Source organism: Mustela nigripes, chromosome 1 (genome assembly GCF_022355385.1).
Source record: "Mustela nigripes isolate SB6536 chromosome 1, MUSNIG.SB6536, whole genome shotgun sequence".
Taxonomy (NCBI): domain Eukaryota; kingdom Metazoa; phylum Chordata; class Mammalia; order Carnivora; family Mustelidae; genus Mustela; species Mustela nigripes.
Window position 1 is genome coordinate 112065494 of NC_081557.1, and position 22953 is coordinate 112088446.

Below are 22953 nucleotides of genomic sequence, written 5' to 3' on the forward strand. Positions count from 1 at the left end.
AAATGTCTTTACCTGAGGTGGAATTGCACCGTTCTTGCCAGGGGCCAGGCATGTAATATGCTTGGGTTCATTCTTGGAGCTTTTGTTCCCTGAATGCTTTCCGTACTGCTTTGGAAGATGGGAATGAAAATGGCAGCCTCCCAATCTCTGGTCTAGAGGAGCTTAGAGCTCAGGGCCCCACTTCTCAGTGTACCCCCTGAGATAAGCAGTCAATCACTCCTGTCTCCCTCATCTCTGGCCACACTCTGAGCTCACCCAGCCTGTAACCGAGCATTTCTATCTCTGGTGCACAGCCCCATTTGGAGTCTCCAAACCCAGCAGTTTCCTGCTGTGCTGCTCCTCCTGGTTGCGGAAGGTGAGTCTCCCCAGATCTGCTACTTGTGGGTTCCCTGCTTGAAGAGCAGTGGCCTGACTGTGCCTTGGATCATGGTTTAAGGTCACTGTGATCTGAAAGCTCACTTTTTGGCTCTGACTCTGTAGTTGGCTTCCCCACTCTGATATCTGGCAGCTCTGCCACACTCAGACACCCCCGATCTTTCTTTGACCCCACAGGACCTGAGACCACACTGTCCCTGCAAGGGCTCCATCCCCACTTAACCTCTGGAGCAATGTCCCTCAGTGGAGCAGACTTCTAAAAGTTCTGATTTTGTGCTCCACTGCTCCTCTGCTATCTGGGAGCTGGCCTTTCCTCCCGGGGTCTATCTTCCCATCGCTTTAGATTCACTTCTCTGCATGTCCTACTTTTCAGAAAGTGGTCGATTTTCTGTTCCTAGAATTGTTGCTCTTCCTCTCTTCTATCTCCTGTTGAATTTGCAGATGTTCAGAGTAGTTTGATACCTATCTAGCTGAACTCCTGAGATCTGATGTCATTTCAGTCTGCTACTTCTCTGCCATCTTGCTTCACACTCCAACTGATTGTTCTTAAGTGAATTTTTATTTTTAATCTTCATAAAAACATGACTACTGTGCTTTTCTTGCTGGAACACTTACAAATAGTTTAAAAAAGTACTTATAGAGTGTATTTATATCCTTCATTTACATTGAAATATTTGAGTTGAAAATTGGAAAGGAATCTTTTTTTCTTACAGAAAAAAATTCTACCATTTACTTGCTTTTCTGTGAATTAGTACTTACTCTAAAATATATTGTTCAAATATCTCATAATTATACATTAAGAAAATGATGTCATTTTTTTGTGTTATTATGACTAGATCTTATCATGGGAGGAGGTATTTCTAATGTTGTATAGAATTTCTAGCTGTAACAAAAATTACCATAAGTCTTCTGATTTGATTTACTTGTATTTCTACTTGTGTTGATACAGCTAGAGATTATTCCTTTCATCTGCTGTTGTTGATATCTTAGTTTGTTCAATCAAATAATGTTGGAAAATTAATAAAATCAAGCTTTTTTTTCAAGTTGCTGATATGTTAATGTAGATAACATTATTGACTGAAAGACATTCAGATGTTTAGGACTTTTATTTTTTTAAAGATTTTTATTTATTTATTTGACAGAGAGAGAGAGAGATCACAAGTAGGCAGAGAGGCAGGCAGAGAGAGAGGGGGAAGCAGGCTCCCCACCGAGCAGAGAGCCTGATGTGGGGCTCTATCTCAGGACCCTGAGATCATGACGTGAGCTGAAGGCAGAGGCTTAACCCACTGAGCCGCCCAGGTGACCCTGATTTGGACTTTTAAATAGATAGCCATGCTTTGAACCAAGCATCTAGGAAAGGAGTCACAAAAGTTTTTATTGCCTATTAGAACAGAAGAGAGCCAGCTAGCGGGGAAAAAAGCAGGTACTTAAATGAAATATTGGAAATTGCTCTGGTTATCTTTTGCTAAATAGCAAAAGTTAAATAACATACAAACTCAAAACACAGTGGCTTTAAATGCAGCTTATAATTATCTCACACAGTCCTGGGGGTTTGCTTATCTCCTAGGTTATAGTCTGTGGAGGCTGGGGATGGAGCTGTTGATACTGGGACTGTGCAGGATGTCCAGGATAGCTCTCTGATATGGCTGGCAGTAAATGCTGACTGTAGGCTCAGAGCCCCACTGGGGTCATGGAATGAGGAGCCATTCCATGTGGCTTAAGTTTTGTGTGCATAGCATTAGCCAGGCCAGTTAATTGTTACATCTGAAACTGGCACAGATGACTTCTGATTTCACTTAGTCTGAACAGTCATAGAAAACATTTAGATTCAACAAGGTGGAGAAATAAATACTTCTCTCTTTAAAAAAAATTATTTATTTATTTGTTATTGAAGCATAGTGACATACAAAGTTATATTAGTTTCAGGTGTACAACATAGTCAATTGACAATTCTTTACTCAGTGCTCACAATGGTAACTGGTATCACCATTTGTCATCTATACTATGTTATTACTGTATTATTGACTATATTCCCTGTGCTATACTTTTTAAAAAAATTATTTTATATCTTTTTGTTGTTCCATAATTCATTGTTTATGTACCACACCCAGTGCTTCAAGCAATATGTGCCTTCCATAAGAAATCAATACTTCTTGATGGAGGAGTGCAAAGCCACATCATAAAAGAGCATGTAGAATGGGAAATATAGTTGAAGCAATCTTTGGAAAATATAATCTGCTCCATTACATTTTTTGTCTTTAATATGCAGTCAAACTGACACCATGAATTACCTCATCTGAGAGTAAAAAAAAAGTCTAGCAGATTTCAGTCCCTTTTACTTGTTTTCATACTTAGTACAGGTTTAATTTTTTTATTGTTACCACCCAAGGGTTAAAATTAAATTCCCTGCTGAGGGTTTTTCCTTTGGGTTCTGACTTTTCTCTTTATTTTTTGAAATCCATTATCTGACTTGTCCAGTGTAATCAGCACAAATATTCAATTCTAGTGCATAAGGTGAACTTTGCTGCTTTGTTAGGGACTTTTATGGTAGAGTCTATATGACATTGTTCTCACGATGCTTACTTATTCTGGGACAGATTAAAAATATAAAAGCATTTTTTTAGAGTATTTTTTATCCACTGTATCTATAATGTTAAAATGACTCCATTTGGCTTGATCTTTGGGTTTATAGTTCTTGCTGGGCATTATAATGTAATAATAATTGCTGATATTTGTGGAGTGCTTATAATATGCCAGGCACTGTGCTTAGTACTTTAAATACATTTTATCTCATAATATATGTTGTCATAGATGGGAGAACTAAGGCTTAGTAAAGTGAAATCCTTTGACCTGAAACACACAGCTTGTAAATAACAGAATTGAAATTAGAATCTAAGTCTCTTTCATATGAAACCCTGATGGCTTTGTACTCAGTCCACTTTAGTTACTGAATCAGACTAGGTCAAAAAAGTCTGGTCTGGATTTGAAAACTAGACAAATAATTTACTCAGTGCAAGGTTACTCTCACTTTGATTTAGTATAAAGATAGCAAATAGTATAAAGGATATATATGACAGATATATATGACATAGATATATGCCATAGATATATCAGATATATATGACATAAAGTGAGGCCCTCAGATATCAAAGGTCAATGTAGACCATGCAGAGGAAACTAGAGGTACAGTTTTGCTGTAGGGCCACATCATCCCTCAAGAAAGGGTGCATCTCATTACTGTAGAAGGCAATTCCTTACTGTGACACAGGTATTAAACCTCTGTGCTATAGCAAGCTAAGCCATGGTTGACCACAGATATACTTCAGTCTCCAAAGAAATTTTATATTTACTTTTTGGTCTGCAAGTCCACTTATTTTGATTTCTGATAACTTCTGGGAGAGATAACATATATGTGGGAATAAAATCACATGCCTCCAACTTTATGCAAATGACCAGTGTATCCACTTCCTAATGCTTGGCACATACCAACATGCACCTATACACATCCACAGGAACTGAGCAGCTGCCCATAGTGACTAAGTTGACACATCCACCCTACTTTTGTAATAAAGGGTATTGTTCAGATTCTTGGCCTAAAGAGATGTCAGGGAAATAAGTGAACATTGAATTAAAACAAACAAACAAACAATAACAATAACAAAAAACCGGAAACAGTTCCACAAACTGTGGAACTGTTTTTGTATGTATAATGTCAGTTTTCTGTCTAGCATGCCTCTTTGAAATATGACTCAGTTTTGTAAATAGCAGTAGCCAATGATAAATCTTCCCTGCTGCCTGAAGTCTTGATAAGAGCTGATTATACTACTTTACCTTTATACCCCTTGCAGGAAGAAATGAGAATTCTATTATAAACTTGGGATGAATAGTTAAAAAGTGACCAGTGCATATAATGGGCCTCAGTCCTGCAGAGACTTGAAAACTGAGCTAAATGAGGAAATTATAGCAACTATCTGGGTCACTTCTTCATCACATCACCGGTCTTTCTTTTCTTGGATTTGGTCAAAGGATATTGACAACTATGCACATAGTTGGAACCCACCTTTGCTATACTAGGTAGGCTTCTGTCATGGAGTAGATGCAACATGAAGATATCAGCAGTATTTATTGAGGTGTAGCTTGCATGTGGAGAAGCTACTGAGATAATTTAGCACTCTATAGCTACACCACTCCTAGGTTTACATAGGTAAGAAGATAGGGGTTGTATGGAAAGGGCTTCCTGGTAGGGGCTGCTACATGAGGTAGAGGCAGTCAGGCAGCCAGCCCAAGGCCAAACTGAAAGAAGAAAGCCCAAAGACTAACACACCAACCTCACTCTTATATCCTCAATCTTTTTCTGGGGGCTCTCCATTGACTGGGCCCAATGGGAAGCAACAGCACAAGGGAGCCTAATGATGAGTCCAAACAGATGAGCGTCTGTGGCCTCAGGCAAAGTAGGGAATCAAGGGGAGATAGGATCTGGAAAGGGAAATGGAAAATAACCATCACATTTTCAGATTCGTATCATAATTATTTCATGTAAAGTGCCTTTTTAATGAAAAGTCATAAATTTTTTGTAAACAGACCATAACTGGGATAGTTGTTTTCATTTTGGGAAACCCACAGGGAAGAACAAACTCACATTATCAAGGGGGGGTTTTGATTTTTAACTGTGGGGCCACGGACAGATATAAATTCTAATAGTTAGGATCCTTTTGTTTCAAGGTGCAGAAATTAATATTGACTTAAAGCAAAAAAAAAAAAAGGAATTTATTAAAAGTATATGCAGAGATGCTGAAGAATAAGTCTGAGAGGTTGGCTTCAGGAGTAAAACTCTTCAATGGCTTTGTTTATGAATCATCACTGGAATAAATAAATTCTGATTTTTTTTGTTCTTATGTCACTCTAATGAAGATCCAAAAACCCCAGATGAGGGGCATAGCCTTGATCACAAACCCTGAATTATAGGTCTATATGCATAGCCCTCAAGGGAGGAAAACACATTCCACAATGGTAGTAATTTTAAATAGAGGAATCCATGCTCCATCAAAACAAATGGAGCCAAAACTGGGGCTGGCCCAGTAAAGACTGCCTGAGAAGAGAAATACTGATACAAGTGATGTTAAGATAACAGAGGCAATGAAAGTATATAGCACTTGGTGGAGAATCATGTACTCATGATTTTCAACAGCAATAACATTTGTTTTTCCATGCTCATCACTTCCTGTGACTAGATTATTGCCAAGGAGTAAAAGGAAGTGGGGCCAGTAACTTGTTTAACTTGTTAACAAACAAGTTAAAATAAAATGTTGGGGGTGATGTGGCCAGTGATTATCATCTTCAGTAGAATGGAGACGGTATGGCTGTGTTGGGTCACAAAAATTGTAAAATTATACATTCACTTCACTGGAATACTGGAATTAATAGAAGCTTCAAGTTCAGTGAATTGGCTTTTGCCCATCAATCTAAGGAAGAAGCAATTTAAGCAAAGTGAGAGTCTCTCAAATAAGTAATTTTGCAAAAAGAGATTAGAATCGGAGTACTGTTTGAGTTTGCAACTGTAAAAGGCTTTTTTGTGCTTTTGTGAATATCTAATATTCTCCTTTTAATTGGGAGTTTTATTTTTAAGATAGGAACTTGTTTTGTATGTGTGGAAATATTAAGATCTAGTTGAATAAAAATTAGGGTTCAAAGCAAAGCTCAACTCTCTCAGGTAGCTACCATTATTTGACTTGTTTTATAAATTAGGAAATTGAGACAGAGAAGTTCATATGTATGTATGTAACACAGGTAAGCTTTGAACCAAGACAGTCTAATTCAGAGTCCATGTGCTTAACCCTGATGGAGTGTTTCTTTTTGATGAAGTTTTAGAATATAGGTGAGATTCAGTGGGGTGGAGTCTGGAGCTGATGACCAAGAAATAATTTTTTTAAAAGATTTTATTTATTTATTTGACACAGAGATAGCACAAGTAGGCAGAGCAGAGGGAGAGGGAAAAGCAGGCTGAGCAGGGATCCTGATGCAGGATTCCATCCCAGGACCCTAGGATCATGACCTGAGCTGAACTCAACTGCTTAACTGACTGAGCCACCCAGGTGCCTCAAGAAAGAATTCTTGAAATGTCTTTTATGCAAAATGGTGGTTTATTAAAGCACAGGGACAGGACCCGTGGACATAAAGAGCTGCTGCACCAGGGCTGTGAGTGGTGGCTGATTATCTACTATGGGGTTGGGGAAGGTAAGGAAAAGGGAGGGTTTAAAGACTTTAATATGCTAAGGAGGACCTACAGGATACCTAAGGCCTTGCCATTGTCAAGTTAAGGTTGTTTGTCCTTTTAGTAAGGTATGAACAGTAAAATAGTTCGGAGCTTCCTAGAGGAATGTCACATTCCTGCTATCATACATCCTTATCAATGAGCTTTAGGTTTAGAAGAAATTTAACTTCAATAACATTTCCCTCTGCCTCAGCCTCCCTCAGTTTTATGGAGGGGAAGATTATATTAGGGCTTCAGGAACTGAGTTATGGGTCTTTAGAAGTTTGAGTATAGATAAGATAGCTTCTTCCTTGTAAATCACTAAGACATTTTTAAACTCAGGGAGACTCAGGTCTTGCAGGATTGTGATCTCTACAAGTTAACTATTTGTTTTTCCTTTAGGGCAGCCAAGAATGCCTGAGGAATGTCATATATATCCCATGGCAGGTGGTTGCAGGGTGTCAGCTCTGCTTTGTCCTCCTCTTGCCTTCTGTTCCCTCATCATTTTCGTATTGTTTGCTTTGTTTCTCTAGGCAAATGCAAAATTTCCAATATGTAAACTTTCATGAAAAATGTCAATCTGAGTGGCTACTATCAAGTGTTACCTAGGATAACATATTGATATCATGATGGAATTTGAGTGGATAGATGGCTGGGTAGTGATGAAACCCCTGTGAATGATAAACTTCCAGCTTTGATGAGTAATCAAAAAGAGTGATAGTGGGGTCATGAACTCAGATAAAACTAAAGATTCTACAATTAGCATTAGGTTTCTTGGGTGGAATTGATGAGGGAGTAGGAGGCTGGCTGAGGACAGAGCAAAAGCTGACACCTTGCACCCCCTCTCCACCTGCTCCCCTCTGTAATATGTGTAGCATTCCTCAGGCACCCCTGACTGCCATAAAACGACAAATACCTAACTTGCAGAGTGATGTCCTAGAGATCTACAAACAGGGAGGTTACCTTATCAATAGCACAAATTTCCAGAGGCAAAGAACTCTCAGTTACTCAAGCTCTCCCTCCCCATCAGAAATGAAACTGGAGGAGGCTGAGGTAGAAGGGAATGTAAATGATAGCAGGATCATAACACCCCACCAAGAATCTCCCAACTATCTTGATGTTAATGGCTGACCTAAAGACGACATTGATCAAGCCACAAGGGCAAGACCTCCTCCCCGCACCTTGTAGGCCCTCTTTAACATATGAAAACTCCATTGAAACCTCCCTTAGCCTCATCTTCCCCCAACCGCAAGGTATAGAACCTGCCATCCCTCACAACCCGGGGCAGCAGCTCTTCCTGCCCACGGGTCCTGTCCCCGTGCTTTAATAAACCACCATTTTGCACCAAAGATGTCTCAAGAATTCTTTCTTGGCCATCGGCTTCAGACCTCAGCCCATCGAACCTCACTTAGGTTCTAGAACTTCATCAGAATGATGGATGGGAACATATCAAACATTAACAAAGTTCATAATGGACAATTTAGCCTTTTTCCCCTAACCTGTAGAAGTAAATTCCAATTGCTATTCAGACTAATTGGGTTCTTGTGCTAGTGCATGCCTCATCTGGGAATAATTGGGAGGTCACATACATAAGAACTTGAAAAATTGCTATCTTTAAATGGCATCTTATCCAGGAACAATTCTTTGAGTTAAGGTGCCTGCCTTGTGGCCCATATATAACAGATGAAGTGCAGATATTGGAGTTCTCAGTACTTAATTTGAATGCATCTTGGAATTTTATAGGAGAAGCACAAAAATAGCCCTTGGGCTCTGGTAAAGACAAAAACTTGCTGAGGGCTATAAAGTAAGCATTATTAACAGAGAATACTATATTCAGCAAAGCTGTCCTTCAGAAAAGAATGAGAACTAAAGACTTTTCTTAACAAACAAAAACTGAGGAAGTTCATCACAACTAGACCTACCGTACTGGAAATGCTAAAGGGTGTTCTTCAAGTGGAAATGAAAGGATGCTAATTAACATAGAAAAAAAATATGAGTTTGTAAAACTCATTGGTAATAATAAATATAACCAAGGTCACATTTTCTAAAATTTCAATAGTACATAATTCACTCATAACTCCAGTTTAAAAGTTAAAAACAAATGTATTAAAAATAACCATAATGATAATAATTTATTAAGGATATATTATATAAAAATGTGAAATATAACATCAATAACCTAAAATGTGAATGGGAAAGAAGTAAAAGCATAAAGTTTTTGCATGCTATTTAGTTAAGATGTTGGCAGCTTAAAATAGCACATTATAGCTAAAAGATAATTTATGTAAGCCTCATGGTAACCACAAAAGAAAAACCTGTAGTAGATGCACAAAAGATTATGATAAAGGATTCAAACCATAATACCATGAAAAGTCATCAAATCAAAAGCACATACCCTCCCCAATGTCCATAATCCCACCCCCTTCTCCCAAACCCCCTCCCCCCAGCAACCCTCAGTTTGTTTTGTGAGATTAAGAGTCACTTATGGTTTGTCTCCCTCCCAATTCCATCTTGTTTCATTTATTCTTCTCTTACCCACTTAAGCCCCCATGTTGCATATCAGGGAGATCATATGGTAGTTGTCTTTCTCTGCTTGACTTATTTCGCTAAGCATGACCTGTACCCCTGGGGATAAAAATATATGTTTATAAAAAATAAAAAATTAAAAAAAAAGTCATCAAATCACAAAGGAAGACAGAAAAGAGGAGGAAGCAAGAAACAAAGTGTCTACAAATAGTTGGAAAACAATGAGCTATATGGCATTAATAAGTTCTTATTTATTTACAATAATGACTTAAAATATAAATGGTTTTTTTTTTCTCCAATAAAGAGACATAGAATAGACTAAAAAACAAGAGCCAATGACATGCTGACCTCAAAAAATTAACTTTTAAGGACACATGTAGCCTGAGAGTAAAGGAATGGAAAAAGATATTTCAAGCAAATGATAAGCAAAAGACAAAAACAAAACAAAACAAAACAAAAATCATAGGTAACTATACTTATATCAGACAAAAGAGACTTCAAGCTAAAAGTAGTCCAAGAAATAATGGAGGTCATTATATAATGGAAAAAGGGGTCAATTCATCAAGGATATAATAATTGTAAGTATTTATGCAACCAACATCAAAGCTTCAAAATATATAAAGCAAATACTAAATAAAATAAAGGGAGAAATAAACAGCAATATAATAAGAGTCTATGATATACTATCTCATTCTCAACAATGGATAGATCATCTAGAGAGAATCAATAAGGAAATAGCAGATTTGAAAAACACTACAGACCAAATGTACCAAACAGATATATGCAGAACATTTCATTCAATATAAGCAGAATGCACATTGTAGTCCAGTGGAACATTTTCTAGGATAAAAGGTTTATTAACCTTAACATTTTCTAGGAAAAATCTTAAGTGATAAACCTTAAGTTAGGAACATGGAATATTTTCTAGGATAAGCCTTAAGTTAGGCCAGAAAACAGGTCTCAATAAACTCAAGAAGATGGAAATTCTATCAAGTATGAAGGTAATGAAACTAGAAAGCAATAACAGAAGTAGAGCTGGAAAATTCACAAATGTATGGAATTCATTAAATATGTGTTCACTACTGAACAATCAAGGAAGAAATTTAAAGGGAAGTGAAAAAATCTTGAAACAAATGAAATTGGAAACAGAAACTAAAACTTACGAGATGCAGCAAAAGCAGTTCTAGGGAGAGAGTTTATAGTTCTAAATGTATATCTCAAGAAAAATAAAAAGATCTCAACTTAACATTACACTTTAAGGTAAGGAACTAGAAAAAGAAGAACAAATTAAGCCCAAAGTTAGCAGAAGGAAGAAAATAATAATGATTAGAGGAGAGGTAATGATATGGAGAGCAAGCAAACAATAGAAACTTTCAACAAAACTAAGAATTGACTCTTTGAAAAGATGAACAACAAGACTGACAGACTTAACTTCACTAACCAAGAAAAAAAGACAAGGAGTCACAAAAAATGAGAAATAAAAGAAGAGAAACTATACCTGACACCATCAAAATAAAGGGTCATAGCAGACTCTATAATTATATACCAAAAAATTGGACAGCCGGAAGAAATGGATAAATTCTTAAAAATATACAACCCACAAAGGTTGAATCATGAAGAAATAGAAAGTCTGAACTGACCAGTAATGACTAAAGGAGACTGAAAAAAGAAAAGCAAAGCCCAGAACTGGATGGTTTCCTGGTAAATTCTATGAAACATTTAAAGAAGAATTAGTGCCCAAACTTCTCAAACTCTTTCAAAATACTGAAGAGGAGGGAACACACCAAAACTCATTTCATAAGGCTAGCATTACTGTACTACAAAGCCAGATGAGGACATTACAAAGAAGAGAACTACAGGCCAATATTCCTAATGAATACAGATGCAAAAATTCTCAATAAAATCCTAGAAAACCAAATCCAACAGCACATTAAAAGGGTAATAAAGAATGATTAGGTAAGATTCATTACTGAGATACAAAATGGGTCGACATATGCAAATTAATAAACGTGATACACAATAAAAACCACTTGATCAACATAATAAAGGCCATATATAACAAGCCCACAGATAACATACTCAACAGTGAAGATGAGAAGCTTAGGAATAAGACAAGTGAGCTCACTCTTGCCACTTTTATCCAACATATTACTGACGTTTCTACATAGAAAAATTAGGTGACAAAAAGGCATTCAAATCAGAGAAAAGTAAAATTGTCTTTGTTTGCAAATGGTGCAGTCTTACATTTAGAAAACCCTAAGGACTTTCCCCACAAAAACTCTTAGATCAAATAACAAATTTAGCAAATTTGCATGATACAAAAATCCATATACATAAATTAATTTCATTTCTATACACCATCACTGAAGGATTTGACAAAGAAATTTTAAAAATCCTATTGACAATAACACCATAAACAAATACTTACAAATAAATTTAACCAGGGAGGTGAAAGATGTATACATTAAAAACTATAAGACTGATGAAAGAAACTGAAGAAGTCACAAATAAATGGAGAGGAATCCTGTGTTCATGGATTAGAAGATTTAATATTGTTTAAAGTGTCCATACTACCCAAAGCCATCTATAGATTCAATTTAATTCCCATCAAAATTCCAATATTTTTCATAGGAAAAAAAATCTAGAATTCATATACAACCACAATAGACTCTGAATAGCCAAAGCAATCTTAGGAAAGAAGAACAAAGCTTGCAACATCATACTTTTTGATTTCAAGCTATACTACGGAGCTATAATAAGCAAACCACTGTAGCATTAGCATGGAAAATAGACACATAGACCAATGCAACAGAATCAAAAACCTAAAAATAAACCCTTGCATATGTAGTCAACTAATATTTTGACAAAAGAGCTAAAAATACTCGATGGGAGAAGGAATAGTTTCCTCAATATTGATGTTGAGAAAACTGGATAATCAAAGAGAGAAGAATGAAGCTAAACTTCTGTTTTACCCCATTCACCAAAATTAGCTCAAAATGGATTAAAGGCTTAAATGTAAGACCTGAAACTGTAAAAAACTAGGGGAGAAACTCCTTGACATGGCTCTTGGCAATGATGATTTTTTTTTTTCGATATGACGATAAAAGCACAACAACAAAAGCAAAAATAAACAAGCAAGATTGCACCAACTAAAAACTTATGCACGGCAAAGGAAACCATAAAAAGATGAAAATACAACCTTATGGAATGGGAGATAATATTTACAAGAGGTTGGTACAAGAGAATATTTACTAAGAGAGTGATATCCAAAAGGATACTTAAGGAATTCATACTCAATAGCAAAACACAAAACAAACAAAAACAAAACAAAAACTAAAATACCCCCCAAACAAAAAAAAAAAAAAAGCAAGCCAACTGAAAAATGTGCAAAGGACCTGAAAAATATTTTCCCAAAGAAGACATTTAGATGGCCAATGGTACATAAAAACATGGTCAACATCATTCATCATCAGGGAAATGTGAATCAAAACCACAATGAGATATCATCTCACACCTGTTAGAATGGCTGTTATCAAAAAGACAAAAGCTGAGTGTTGGCAAGGATGTGTAGAAAAAAGAACCCTTTGCACTATTGGTGGGAATGTCAGTTGGTACAGCCATTATGGAAAATAGTGTAGAAGTTCCTCAAAAGATTCCCAGTAGGACTACAAGCTCACCTCTGGGTATGTATCTGAAGGAAATAAAATCACTGTCTTAAAGAGACGTCTGCAGCCTCATGTTCATTGCAGCATTGCTCACAATAGGCAGACATGGAAACAACCTAAGTGACTGTCAGTGGACGAATTGATAAAGATGTGGTTTATACACATGCAGTGGAATTATTCAGCCACAAAAAGAAGGGAATCCTACTATTTGTTACAACATGGACAAATGCTAAGTAAAATAAATCAGACAGAGAAAGACAAATGCTGAATGATTTCACACATATGTGGAAACTTAAAACACTATACTTCTAGAGATAGAGATTAGATCGGTAATTGCCAGGGGCAGGGTTGGGGGAAATGCTGAAGGTGGTCAAAATGTATAAACTTCTTGTTTGTGTAACTTCTGGGGATATACGGCATAGTGACTATAGTTAATAATACCTATTATATACTTGAAAGTTACTAAAAGAATAGATTTTTAAAGTTGTTACCAAAAAAATGAATAGTTAACTATGTGAGGTGATGCATATGTTAATTAGCTTTAATGTGGTAATCATTTTTCTATTTGTATGGATATCAAATCACTACATTGTACAATTTTATCTCAATAAAGCTGGGAAAAGTAGAATTATATGTGCACAAGATACTTATAAGGCATACAGGTTTTTTTGTTTGTTTGTTTAAGCGGAAGAAAATGCCATATGGTGATTGGAAGTGCGTTGGCTAACATCTAAGTTAACAATTTAAGGTGCTGTTACTTTAGAAGATATCCAACATAGTCATGTGAATTCACAGTGTTTGATTGAAGTTTTATGTTCAGCTCTGAGAAAACACCTTGCTGAGCTAATGGGGCTAGGCAACAGGTAGAATGTTAAAACCTGGAACAAGATGTTTTTTCTTTTTTAAAAAAGATTGCTTTAACAACATCTGGGAGGACAGAAATCCTAATTGTGAATTTTATTATTACAAAGTTTTTAAAATGAAGGATGATCTATTTGTATTTTATTTCCTCAGTGCATTTGCAAATAGGCAATAATTGAAATTGAAGCTGGCTATGTGAGCGTGGCATTAATCCATGTAAATAGCCAGCATCTAGATGACAGTGGGATCTATTGAACAATAGGAAAATATACTCATTTGACAGGTTCTAGGGTTTTGTTTGGCTGTTGTTGGATGTGTGGGTGCTGGCAGGAATAGCTTTGTCAACACGTTATGTTAGTGCCAGGTTTGACTTGGTGGAGTTGGCTGGCAGGCCATTTGAGTGCTCTTTTTTTTTCCTAGCGGCTCCATGCTGGTTATTATGCCCTGTGTTCTTGTGAAGAGAAAGTGTGTGTCTCTGTTTTTCTTCAGAGAAGCAAGCATACAGAGCCTTTCTAAGAGAGGCGGGATTTTACCTGTGATGTGCTAGTGATGGATGGAGCTGCTGTGGTCAGCAGTGCTTACGTTGCAGGGCGACTCTGTTTGGGACTCTGATTGAGACTGTTGGGGACTGAGATGGGTGAGGTTTTCACTTCGCACTTTGATTTGGTAGTCTGTAGCCTTAGAAACCCATGCAGTATTACAGCAGTTACAGAAGCTGTCCACTTTAGATCATGTGGTGTTATACTTTGAGATCAGCACCACTAGGGAATATTTTAAATACTCTGGAGTATAACTGAGGCAATTTGTTGTGCATGGCTGGCTAGGAACTGAGTGAGTAGGAGGAAGGGAGAGATGATGATTGCATAAGGAAGTGGAAAAGAAATGTGTGTGGGGAAGTGACCCAGAATGATAACTTACCAAGGGTATATGAATAATTTAGCTCATATAGTTCACCTGCCATTTTGAAACTTATCATGAGTGTACTTCCTGGATTTTTTTTTTACTACTTCCTACCATTACCCTTTGCAGATTTCTCACAACATCCATAACATTGTGCATGGATTGACTCCTCTCCCATAACTGGTAAACTCCTTGAAGGCAGCCACTCTTTCTTACTCCCTTCCTTTCATTTCCAGAACTAGGTGCTCTGCTTAGTGCCTGGGACATCTGAAGTAATACATAAATATTTCTGGAATGAATGAATAATTATTTTACACTGTATTTAGCAATTGGGTTACATAGGTAAGTAGAACCACATCACGGAAAAAAATTAGAGACTAAACAGAAAAATCACATAGGAGTCAGGGCATATGGAAAGAAGTAGGCAGAGAAGTACAGTGTAAATATGTATTTTGGGGGGGTATCTGGGTGGCTTAGATGGTTAAGTGTTTATCTTCTGCTCAGGTCTTGATCTCAGGATCCTCTCTGCTCAGTGGGGAGTCTGCTTCTCCCTCTCCCTCTGCCTCCCCACCTGCTTGTACTCTGTCTTTCACTCTCTCTCAAATGAATAAATAAAATCTTTAAAAATATATGTATTTTTGGCTTAGTTGTATCAGTAAAAGACTTCGTGAGTTTTGGCGATAGAAATGAATTAATTCCTCTTTGGGAAACTAGGGAGCCTTATTTGAGAGGGAATATTAAGTATTTTATTTGAAAATAAGTATAAAAATAAATGCTAATAAAATTATAACACTTGTTAAGATGATGTTTGATATATACCTATTTGGAGGTTAAGAAATAACTAGAATTGGGCGCCTGGGTGGCTCAGTGGGTTAAAGCCTCTGCTTTTGGCTCAGGTCATAATCCCAAAGTCCTGGGATCAAGCCCCACATCGGGCTCTCTGCTTGGCAGGGAGCCTGCTTCCCCCTTCTCTCTGCCTGCCTCTCTGCCTACTTGTGATCTCTGTCTGTCAAATAAAATCTTAAAAAAAAAAAAAAAAAGAACTAGAATTAATCTAAGAAGGAAACACAACTCTAAGAAAGAGATAATGAAATGTTCATAGTGAAATCTTCTTTTACACCAGTTTTCCCACACTGAAATAGGTCCAGAGAGGCAGTAGGGTAATTAGCAGGAAGCATCTGAGTTTTGGGAGACACACTTGGATTTAAATTTGCAGTTTCAATATGTGTGTGGATAAATTCCCCGCATTCTGTAAGTTTTAGTATTCTCCATAGACTTCATGGCTTAATTTCAAGGCAGAAAGGATTTGAGGTATATTTCTCACGTCGTCCTTAGAATGGATAGCACATATAAGAGCTTCAATAATTGGTAGATATTGTGATTACTAGTTGTCTAGAAAGCAGTCTGCCTGCACCAGGGCCTTGTAATCATCAGGAACCTCAAATCTTTTAAACGGCAACTCATATTTAGTATCGCTGTGGAGGGGAGAGAGGTGTTAACTAGACCCAGTTTATGGAGGCACAAGTGAAAGTACAGCGCTAGCTTTGCCAGAAACATATTTGGTAATGAAATAGCAATTAACACCCCCCTTTTGTTTTTTTTTGAGGGGGGTGGGGGACCTAGAGCATGTCTGTCTGCTGAAAGTGAGCTCAAGAGAGGAAACAAATTTATTTTGTATAAATGTGCTATATAAGCCTTTTATTTATTATTATTATTATTTAAAAATAATTTTTATTTGTTTGTCAGAGACAGAGAAAGAGCAAAAGAGAATGCACAAACAGGGGGAGTGGCAGGCAGAGAGGCGAAGCAGGGGCCCTTCTGAGCAGGAGCCTGAGGAGGGGTTGAATCCTAGGACCCGGAGATCATGACCTGAGCAGAAGGGAGACACTTAACCTACTGAGCCAGCCAGCGTCCCCAGGCCTTTTATCATTATTACTTTTATCGTAAACCAGGTGGCCCAGTAAAGAGGAAAAGCTTAGGGTGAGGGGGAGGGCATTCTGAGTTCTCTGGTCCTGTAGGTTTTCTCAGATTTCTCTTCATGCTGCTCTCTTGCAAGTTGTTTTTTCTTTTGAATTTAGTTTTTCTCTATCTAAAAAGCGTGGCTGGCCTATGAAATGGGACGGATTCAAAACATCTCTGGAAGCCTCCCCACATCAACTGTATAGGCTTTGGTGCCCTAGAGCGGAAGGAGCCTTTCACCTGGGCAAGGACAGCTGCCAATGTCCTTGCAGTGCCTTGGGGCACGAGGAGCGGGACGTGGAGCAGCATTTACGCGCGGGAACACTAGGGGGCTCTCCTGCATTTGGTTTGAGCCACAGGATTCAGCTAGTTGTTTTCTGCTTAGACCTCAGAAGTGATTTATAACTCCTCTGAATCTTTCCCTGCACTTGAGCAATCTTCCCCGATGTTTGTGCCAGTCTCCTGCTAATCCACGATCTCTGCTTCAGCCTCCTTTCCCTCCCTCAACTCCCTGGTCTGTTGAGGGGGCGAACTCCTGAATCTCTCCATCTCGCCGTTTTCTATGTCCTGAAGTCTTCCCACTTCTTTTCCAGGAAGTGTCCTGCAGTGTTCCATGCCGGTAGTTCTCTGAACTCACTGTGTCCCAAGTATCTTCTATAACCTGTAGGGAGTCATTGATCCATGCACAGAGCAGGCATTTTTTGATTTTGGATTTTGTATGCAGCACAGGCTCATCTTAAAGGTTTTGATGTGAAAACACAAGGTTTTGTTCCTGAAGCATTTAGAAGCATTGAAATTTCCTAAGACATAATAAAGAATCTCTTTATTCACCAGAAGATATAGGCTGAATAATTTTTTTCTAAAAAAAATATGCATTTTTCTACCTTAGAAAAGGATAAATATGTTCTGTGTTGCTAATACTTTAGGGTGAGGGACACATTGAGTTCTACTGTCAGAGACAAAGAAACAGGTTGGGGACTATTGGGTGGGAGGGTAACGAAAGTTTAGGTGAAGCAGGAAGAGAACGTTGAATAAGCAAATAAGCAAAAGGCTAGAGAGAGTCTGGATTCATACCCAGGATTGGTCTGATACCTAGTGATCAATTACCTGGAATGGATATACCATTTACATTTGCAAGCCTTGTAGCTCTGGGGTGACCTTGCTCAACCAGCTGTCTGAAGGAAGGGATCATTATTGTTATTAAATGGAGGCATTACTGTGCTTCATTCAAAGCTTCGTTGACCTACAGCTAAGATCAACAACAAAAATGTTGGCTGCATATTAGTAGCAACATCTCCCGACCTACACCTAGAGATATTTTTAGCTAGTTACCTCATCATCTGTTGAGTAGGGAATCAGTGTTATGCCCCCTGCCTTGAGGATGACACATATTCTGGCTGATCTATTTATATGCTTCTTTCTGCCGTGCCATGGGAAATAGTAAGCTCAAGTCACCCCTGGACTTCTAGTGGGTGGTGACAGACACTTCTATTTTGGCAGGAGCTTCCTGACCTGAGAAAGGCAGGGAGTAGACTCCAGAGTATCACAGATAAAGCTGTGTTCTAGGCATTGTGGAATAAATGGAGATGAATAAAACTTGGTCTCTCTGATTCCTATTTATAGGGCAGAAAAAATACCATGGGTCTATGGTGAAATATCAGGTCAGAAAGTGAATGCTTTGGGTGATGCATTTTTCTACTTGAAACAGTAATTACAACCAAGTTTGAATAGGTCTCTTTACTCTTATTATGTTGGGCTCATCCCTGGTTTAATGAATTTTTGACCTCATTGGTATAAATGTGAAACAAAGAGTTCATTTTAATTTATTGAAAAAGTCAAATATCCTCTGTAAAGTCTTTTGTTGGTATCATATGATATCACACAGAGGTAAAAATGATGGGCTAAATCATAGTACCTTGATGAGTCATTGGTTGAACACATCCAGAAGGTGTTTATCTGATGATAGCTTGCTTATGGTAAGTATCATGGCTTTATCCTGGCCCAAATTCTGTTTGATATATTCATAAGAAATATGGATAAAGAGATGAATTCACATTTGTCAAATTTGTGAATGATGCAGTGTTAAGAGGATTAACAAAAAATCGAAATGATGGGATCAGATGACAGATGTCTTAACATGGGTAGAGAGATGAACCAAAGAGTAAAAGAAGTTTGATAGGAATAAATATTAAGCACTATATAATTTTTTTTTTTTTTGCTTTTGTATTGGAGAAACTTAACATTAGAAGCATAACAAAACAAAAACAAGCAAAAATATCCCAGGGTGTAATAGTTCAGAGCACATACATATATAAGCGTGTATAATTGTCCTGTTAGAACACATATAATTATGTTATTAGTAGAATACTTCAAAACACAGTATTTTACAGTGGGACATGAGTAAATAGGTAAACAGATTCACCTTTATGAGTTCTAGATTGCCTCACCAAGATGACTAAAATTCTAACAGCCTGAATTTTGGAGGACAGTTTCATTTTTTTATTCGTTGGGAACTGTAGTTTTGACAATGACAGCTTTAAAGTCAGCCTTATTTATTCTGGAAATAGCTGGTCAGAGAAGATTCCATGAGTAAGAATATCTTAAACTTTCATGGTTTCAGTCAAGACTATTTGTCTGCAATGTGACATTGGCAACAAGTGTCTGTCTTGTCATTCACAAGGATAGTCACACGCTTTTTTAACATCAAACAAACTACCCTATCCACCCCAATGGCTTTCATTCTTTGTAAATCAAAATAAATTCAGCATTTAGTCTGTCTGCAGCTAGGGAAAAAAACAATATAGTTCCTCCACTCTGCTATTTTCTTGAATCTCCTGCAGACTATAGGTTCTGCATATAAACTACAAGAATATTTTTTTTCAAAGATTTTTTTTTTTTTTTTTGCATTTTTTTTTTTTTTTAATTTTTTATTTTTGATAAACATATATTTTTATCCCCAAAGATTTTATTTATTTATTTGTTTGTTTGAGAGAGAGAGTGGGGGCATGGGTGGAGGGGCAGAGGCAGAGGGAAAAGCAGACTCCCCACTGAGCAGGGAGCTGGCTCTGGACCCAGGACACCTGAGCCGAAGGCAGATGCTTACTTGACTGAGCCACCCAGGCACCCTAATACAAGAATATTTAAAAAAAAATCTCTGTAACCAAGAAGTGCATATCTATCTTGTTAATGAAATTGTATTGTATTGGTTACGAGTTTTGCAGAAATTGGAGCATGGCTCATTAAAAAAAGTCTCATGAGCCTGGTGGTTGGTATTAAGGAGGGCACATATTGCATGTGGTGCATAAACAATGAATCTTGGAACAATGAAAAAAAATAAAATCTCATTTGGCATATGGATGATACAAATTTTGCAGGTGTTGATCACAATGAGAGATTCCATTTAATTATCATTAATCTCTTCACAGTTACTCTGTATGATATAGACAGCTTTGTCTCATACATTTTCAGTCGTCTCCACTCTGGGGTCTTGACTGAACTTCTTGGTGATCACTTTGCTCACACGCAGGCCCACCTCTTCACCAGTGTCTCAGATCAGAAGGTCTTGGGATGAACTGTTGCTGAATGTGCCACGTTGGGTGTGGTGGAGGCTTAGTGGGGCTAACTGGGGGGGAGTGGGGGACAAGATGGCCATCATAGGAGTCATTTATTTTAAGAATGAAAATATACGAATGACAACAAAACAAAACAAAAGAACCAGCTAATGTTCATGGACAAGATGAGAGATTTAATGGTAATAGTTGTGAAATGTTTTGGAGGTGACAAAGAAGAATATTCTCGAGATGAATCAACTATGTAACGTGGCTGCAAACCCAGCAAAGTGTTATACAGTATTAGCGCAAGGGCATTAGTTAAGTAAGGGCGTGGTACTCCACTCGCTGGGAGTTGATCAGGACACATCTTCGGTTTTCACGTTCAGCTTTTGGCAATATGATTTAAAAAATAAGATTTATAGCGAAATGTATTTTCACTATCGAAAATCTGGAAAGTCTGGAATATCATCTATAATCTCATCAATTAGAGAGAACCATTGTTAATATTTGTTATATATTCTTCTAGGATTATGTACACAGAGATACATACACACAAATGATTTTCATATACATTCTTTTGTAATCTTTTTTCCTCCTCCTTAGCAACATGTAGTGGACATTTAAATACTATTAAGTTATTTCTTTAACCTGCTTTTATGTTTTATAATATAGGTATACTGTTCTATTATTCTTAAATACTGTAAATAATGTGGGGATGAATATTAAGATAGATCAATATTTGCTCAGATTCCAGATTATTTCCTTAAAGAACATTCTTCAAACTTCAAATTCCAGATAAAAAGGGTATTGGCATTATTCTTTAAAAGGTATATAGACAAATGAAGTATGTTCAGAGACAGTGACTATTTTATTTTATGAAGGGACTAGAAAGGATGCCATTTGAGAACAGTTGAAGGAGAATAATTGAAAATAGTGTAAGAGGAAAAATGGTGATTCAAGGCTTCTTCACATATTTTAGGGCCTGTTACACAGAGAAGAGGAATTACATGACTCAAAAATACAGTATTTAGTACCAGTGGTTTGAAGTTTCAGGGAGAGAGAGAGTATGATGTTGTTACTGGCAGCACTATTCAAGCATGGGCAGATGGGGTGAGGGGCTCACAGGGGAAGGTGGCCTGAGCTTGGAGGCATTATGCATAGGCCACAAGAACCATGGTCCAGCGCGTTCAGGAGCTAAGACTGGACTGGACTCTTCTAACCTTCCCAATCAATGACTTGTCCCAAGCAAAAAGTTTTCTCTAAAAATTAATACTTCAGAGGTGCCTGGGTGGCTCATTCAGGTAAGTGTCTGCCTTCAGCTCACATCATGGGATAGAGCCCCAGGTGGGGCTCTATGCTCAGCTGGGGGTCTGCATCTCCCTTTCCCTCTGTCCCTCCCCACTGCTCATGCTCCCTCTCTCTCTCACAGATAAATAAAATCTTTAAAAAAAATGAATTCTTGATTAAATAACTTTGTTGTTGTTTGTTTCTATTTTCATGTTGGTAGAAATAATTCACATGAGCTTTAAAAAAAAACCAAATAGCTGCAAAGCTGGGTAATTTCAGAATTCAGATATGTTTTCTTCCTAAAATAATTTTAATAACTTTTTTTGTAAAGGAATTGATAATTATTTCCATGGTCACTGTTTTCACTATCAACTGGATGTTTAAAAATTTTAGACACTTTTGTTGTCGTTTTTGTTATTTATAATAGGATTCCCCATTTATGTCCCCCCCCACACACACCTTTTATTCTAGGGAGAGAACTGTCAGAAAGTCATTTTGTCATGCCTGGTAGGTGTAAAGGCAGCTTCCTCCACAAAGGGTCTTCCTGGAGGCAGTTGGGGCTAAGAGAAGTACCTGACAGAGAGTAGGTGGCCCACAAGTGTTGGTAAGTGTTAAATGAATGAATGAATAGTGTAATACCTTCTACAGGTTGAAACCTAACCTCTTATTTTCTAAGAAGAGAGGCATAATTAGATTCTTTGGGTTTCCCAGATGAAAGGAGAGCCCCTGCCTGGTATCTGAGAATGTATATTTCTTAGAAGGGAAGGGGGTTAAAGCCTCAAGGGCTACAAAGGAATGGCACCTAAGCATAGTGCTCCTGGACTTGACTCCTTGGGGTGGACTGAGAATTGGCAACTCTGGGGATTCAGGCAATAGAGAGCCTTGCTCTGGTTTGTTCTAATTTAGAAGGAGTTGGGTTATCTTCTCCTTAGGATCCACTTGGCACTTGTGTGGTATCCAAATGAATATCAACCCAGCTGACTAGCATCATCTATTGAACTGGGATCAGAGGTATCAGCCACAGTGTGCCTGCAAGAATGACAGTGATGGGATCATCAGAAGAATAAAGATTCTCTTTGCTTGGGTGTAGAAGTTGGACTGACATCCTCACATATGGATTGAGAATGCAGTTAGATTTTGGGAAATTTAGGGATGGTGAGCCTCCAAAAAAAGATGCAGTAGAATGTCAGTTAACTGAAGGCAGGGATTCCTGTGTGCTTTGTTTATTAATGTGTCCCAAGCATAGACCAGTGACTAGCATGTAGTAGTCACTCACTAAATATTACATTTTCCTGATGATGAGGGATGTTGTGTATATTTACATGTACTTGCTTGTGCTTTTGTTGTCATATTCAAAAAATTATTGTTGTGACCAATGTCAAGGCGTTATTACCTTATGTTTTCTTCTAGAAGTTTTAGTTTCAGTTCTTACATTTAAATTTTTAAACTATTTTGAGTTAATTTTTATAGACGGCATAAGGTAGGGGTCTAGCTTCATTATTCTGCATGTGATTATCTGGTTTTTCCAGCATTTATTGAAGAGATGATTTTTTTCCTCATTGAGTATTACTGACTCCCT

At 37.6% G+C, this 22953-nt stretch overlaps 1 long non-coding RNA gene and 1 pseudogene across 1 annotated transcript in view; one reads left to right on the forward strand and one right to left on the reverse strand.

Moving 5' to 3' along the window:
- The window catches only part of LOC131999271 (uncharacterized), a 130671-nt gene that overhangs the window by 39872 nt on the left and 67846 nt on the right, over positions 1-22953 (forward strand). The gene's annotated exons all lie outside the window — the stretch shown is intronic.
- Positions 18921-20454, reverse strand: LOC132004517 (ribose-phosphate pyrophosphokinase 2-like; annotated as a pseudogene).